Here is a 5,540-nt window from a genome sequence, read left to right as displayed (position 1 = left end):
CTGTGTGTCTTTATTGAGAACCTGAGAGAAGTGGAAGCTGCACTTAGGCATTGTGAAGACTACCCGTTCTACCTGACTTCTATAGATGACTCAGTCAGCTTACATATCTTTTTTTTGGCAGTACTGGAGATTGAACTCAGGGCTTTGCACATACTAGGCTAATGTTCCACCATGGAGCTACATCTCCAGACCTTTTGAAAAAAGTTTTTATTTTGAGAGAGGGTCTCACTAAGTTGCGCAGGCTGACCTTGAGGTGCCTTAGCCTCCCCAGTAACTAGGATCACAGGTGTGTGCCACCACACCCCAACAAATATAAATATATATATATATATATATATATATATATATATATATATATACACACACACACACACACACACATACACATACACACACACACACAAATTTTTTGCAGTACTAGGGATAGAACCCAGGGGTGTTTATACTGAGCTATACTCCCAGCTCTTTTTTTTTTTATTTTAATTTTTAAAATTTATTTATTTATTTATTTTTTAAAGACAGAGTGATAGAAGGAGAGAGAGAGAGAGAGAGAGAATTTTTAAATATTTACTTTTTAGTTATTGGCAGGCACAACATCGTTGTTTTGTATGTGGTACTGAGGATCGAACCAGGGCCGCACACACGCCAGAGGAGCGCGCTACCGCTTGAGCCACATCCCCAGCCCATAATTTTTAAAATTTATATAGACACAATATCTTTGTTTATTTTTATGTGGTACTGGGGATCAAACCCAATGCCTCACATGTGCTCTGCCATTGAGCCACAACCCCAGCCCAACCCCCAGCTCTTTTTATTTTTTATTTTGAGATACCATCTTAACTGCATGGTCAAGGCTGTCTTTCAACTTTTGCAATACTCCTGCTTTAACCTCCAATATTAGTGGGATTATAGGTGTATAGCACTGCACCTCACCATAATCTTTTATTTTTATTTATTTTTTTGGTACTGAGGATTTAACCCAGAGATGCTTTATCACTGATCTACATCCCCAGCCCTTTTTATTTATTTATTTTTGAGATGGTCAGGCTAAATTGTTTAGGGCCTTTCTGAATTGCGGAGCCTGGCTTCAAACCTGCAATCCTCCTGCTTTAGCTCCTGGGATTGCAGGTGTGTGTCACCATGCTTGGCTCATAGTTGTATTTCTTTTTGTGGTTACTGTTTAAAAAATGTTTGTAGCGGGCTGGGGATGTGGCTCAAGCGGTAGCGCGCTCGCCTGGCATGGGTGCGGCCCGGGTTCGATCCTCAGCACCACATACCAACAAAGATGTTGTGTCTGCCGAGAACTAAAAATAAATATCAAAAATTCTCTCTATCTCTCTCACTCTCTCTTAAAAAAAATTAAAAAAAAAAATGTTTGTAGCTACTGGGTAAAGAATGGTGAATGTGGGATAGCCTGAGAAAGGAGGCAATGAAATTATAGAGGTTTTCTTGGTTTTAAAAAAAAAAACTTGGGGCTGGGGTTGTGGCTCAGCGGTAGAGCACTGGGTTCAATCCTCAGCACCACATAAAAACATAAATAAAATAAAGGTATTGTGTCCAACTACAACTAAGAAAAAGAATTTTTTTTTAATTAAAAAAATAAACTTGGGCTGGGGTTGTAGCTCAGTAGTAAAGCACTTGCCCTGGGCTGGGGATGTGGCTACAACTACAACTAAGAAAAAGAATTTTTTTTAATTAAAAAAATAAACTTGGGTTGGGGTTGTAGCTCAGTAGTAAAGCACTTGCCCTGGGCTGGGGATGTGGCTCAAGCAGTAGCGCACTCGCTGGGCATGCGCGTGGCACTGGGTTCGATCCTCAGCACCACATAAAAATAAAATAAAAGATGCTGTGTCCACCGAAAACTAAAATATTAAAAAAAAGCAATTGCCTAGCATGTGTGAAGTACTGGGTTCAGTCATCAGCACCATATAAAAATAAACAAAATACAGGCACTGTGTCGATCTACAACTAAAAATTAAAAAAATAAATAAACTTTGTTCTGGGCAACCGGGTGCACATTTTTTTTTTTAAAGAGAGAGAATTTTTTTTTTTAAAGAGTGTGAGAGAGAGAATTTTTTTTTTAATATTTATTTATTTATTTTGTTTTGTTTTTTTTTTTGGCGGACACAACATCTTTGTTGGTATGTGGTGCTGAAGATCGAACCCAGGCCGCACGAATGCCAGGCGAGCGCGCTACCGCTTGAGCCACATCCCCAGACCAAGAGAGAATTTTTTGATATTTATTTATTTATTTATTTTTTAGTTATCTGCGGACACAACATCTTTGTATGTGGTGCTGAGGATCGAACCTGGGCCCCACGCATGCCAGGCAAGAGCAGTACGGCTTGAGCCACATCCCCAGCCTCTGGGTGCACATTTTTAATCCCAGCAATTTGGGAGATTTGAGGCATGAAGATAGGAAGTTCAAAGTCAGCCTCAGCAACGTGGTGAGGTCCTAAGCTACTTAGCACCAAGTCTCAAAAAAATTAAAAAGGATTGGGGATGTGGCTCAGTGTTCCAGGGCCTTTGGGTTCAATCCCTGGTACCAAAACAAAAAACTAGACTTTTTATTTTGAATAATTTTGGATTTATAGTAAGCTGTGAAGATAGTAGAGAGTTATATATCCATGACCAATTTCCTCTAATTTTGTACTATAGTGCATTTGCCTAAAACTTGGTACATAAATATAAAAAATTTTCTTTTTGTTGGTACTTAACACATGCTAGGCAAGCACTAACTGAACTACATCCCTAACCCCTAAATTTCAAATTTTCTTCAGATTTCAACAGTTTTCCTATTATTTCCCCTCTCATACTGGGGATTGAAAGGGATGAGCTACTTCTCCATCTCTTTATTTTTCACTTAGTGAGATAAAGTATCACTAAATTGCCTAGGCTTGACTTCAATTGGCAATCCTCTTGCCTCTGCCATTTTGGGATTACAGGCCTATGTAACAATAGTTTTCCTATTATTGTCCTGTTAGGTTTCAGCACCCACCCAGTCCTGATTACCATATTACATTTAGTAGGGTTTTTTTTGACTGGGAGGTACTGGGGATTGAACTCAGATGCACTCAACCACTGGGCCACATCCCCAGCCCTGTTTTGTATTTTATTTAGAGACAGGGTCTCACTGACTTGCTAAGCTTTAAACTCATGATTCTCCAGTCTCAGCCTCCCCAGCCTCTGGGATTACAGGTGTGCACCATTGCGCCCAGTTTAGTAGGTTTTTTTTTTTTTTTTTTTAGTTGTAGTTGGACACAATACCTTTATTTATTTATTTATTTGTTTATTTATTTATTTAATGTGGTGTTGAGGATGGAACCAAAAGCCCCAAACGTGCAAGGCGAGCACTCTACCGCTGAGCTATAACCCTTTAGTAGGTTTTTTTTTTAATAGACTATATACTATACTATATTATACCTATCTATACAGATTACATATAGTGTATGTTTGGTGTAAAAAATGTGACTTTTTTTTTTTTCCAATTTTGGGCATAGTGAGCTATCACACACAAATCTTCCCAAAAACTTGTTGGAGTTAAGAGAATTTAGGTCATGATTTATTTTTAGTGAAGGGAAAGCGAGGAACGAGAGATAGGTAAGCAAGAAATGAGAGAGACCAGGCAGAGATATACATGGGAGTTTGTCAGAGCTGACAACGTCCATCACGTATAGGAGAGAGGCAAATCAGTTCTGGAACTTTTATGCGGGAGGCTCAGGAATCACTGCTGGATGAGTCCTAATGCTGGCAGTTAAGGAGGGTTGGTATGAGGGAGTGGTGATGAAGCCAGACTTAAAATTAGGTAGTCAGTGTAGTTAGGTAAATCAGGACTAATACTGAGTGAAATCTAAAATGGAGGCCATGTTGAGAATGAATTCCCAGAAAAGCTGAGCAACTTTCGGAATGTTAAGGTAGCCCAGGAACAGCTCCAACAGATTTGAAGACAGCCAATCCCAAAGAAATGTTAATGAAGCCCAGGAAACAGCCCCCAACAGATTTGGAGATAGCCCATCCCAAAGAAATGTTAATAAACAGCAAACTTGACTCCGGAAATGCCTAGATTACTTCTTTGGCCCACCTGTGTCCCAACCCTTCCCACCTACATTCCATCACCAAAAACTAGAAAAAGGGGAACACATTCGCCGTTCAAAGGATTCCACCTCTGAGTCCCCTTCTTCCTCCGGGAGAAGTCTTTTCTGCTGTCCTTTAATAAACTTCTAATTTTCCACTCTGACCTTGCCTCAGCGTGCTTCTCTGGTGTTATTCTTCAATATTGGGGAAGCAATGACTCCTCACCAGTCAACAGCCAACAGCGGTAACAGTGAGCCTTTCTCAGAAAGGCCCTTGGGTGGAAAAGGATACTTTTTCCTTAAAAAGGCAGCTGTCACGTAAGATGGCCGTTCAGATGCTAAGCAAGGATTGTATACAAAGTTAATCACAGAAATATTCAACGAGATACAGTGTATGGGGGCTGGAAGTGTAGCTCAGTGGTAGAGCACTTGACTAGCGGGGGCAAGGGCCTGTGTTTGATCCTGAATACTGGGTACCGGTGGGGGTGGAAGGAGGTTGTATAGGATACAAGTGATACCGACGGTTCTCCTGATGAGTTCTTGCTTCCCTGATTTCTGAAATACAACACCAGAGAAGCACGCAGAGACAAATGTAGAGTGGAAAGTAAAAGGCTTTATTAAAGGATAGCAGAGAAGACTTGCCTCTGGAGGAACAAGGGGATCTGAAAAAGCAGAATCCCTGGGATGGAGAGGTCTTATCTTATTTTGTATCTAAGGTCTTCTTTTGTCCTCCTACATACCTGTAGGAGGACAAAAGGTGGAAAACAGGTGAGACGCTGGGGCAAGGTAGGAGTGATCCGGGCTGGAAGGGCCTAGGGTGATTTGATTAGCACCTCTCTATTTGCTGGGAGCTGCTTCATTAACAGTTCTTTAGGATGGGCCAACAGTGGCCTTGGGGACATTAACATTTCAGTCTCCCAGATGTAGTTCTGACTTCCCGGGCTCAGATTGGACTCCCTTTTCTTTAGACTCGATTGATTTACCTAGCTACACTAACTACCTATCTCTTTACATCTGGCTTCACAAGCAGGAGTATTTGGGTAGGGGTTAGGACCAAAGTATCTTGAAATAGATTTTTCTATAACAAAATAATACTAAGATATAGTTGTGGAGCGGTTAGACTGGATAAGGCTTCCTGGATTGAAACTCTGTTTCATGGAAAAAAAGAAGCAGGTTCTGGCTTTGTTAGGACATTATCAATAGAACCAGCCACTATTTCTGATCCTTTTAAAGGTCAAAACAATTCTGCAAGGTAAGCACTATTTCCCTCTTTTCGGAGAAGCTGAAAGAATTGAAGGAATCTGCTCAAAGTCTCACAGAGAAGAACGTGTGCACCCAACTGGTAGCTTGCCTCAGGTCTGGCTTGGGAGCTAAGATTGTAAACACTAAACGAAAGTCTTCTCCACCAACTCCCGCAACTTCCGGGAGCTCGCCAGAGAACCTCAGCACGCCTGCGCAGTCCTGCCT

Source organism: Urocitellus parryii, chromosome 6 (genome assembly GCF_045843805.1).
Source record: "Urocitellus parryii isolate mUroPar1 chromosome 6, mUroPar1.hap1, whole genome shotgun sequence".
NCBI classification, from domain to species: domain Eukaryota; kingdom Metazoa; phylum Chordata; class Mammalia; order Rodentia; family Sciuridae; genus Urocitellus; species Urocitellus parryii.
Note: the sequence above shows the minus strand (reverse complement) of the source record.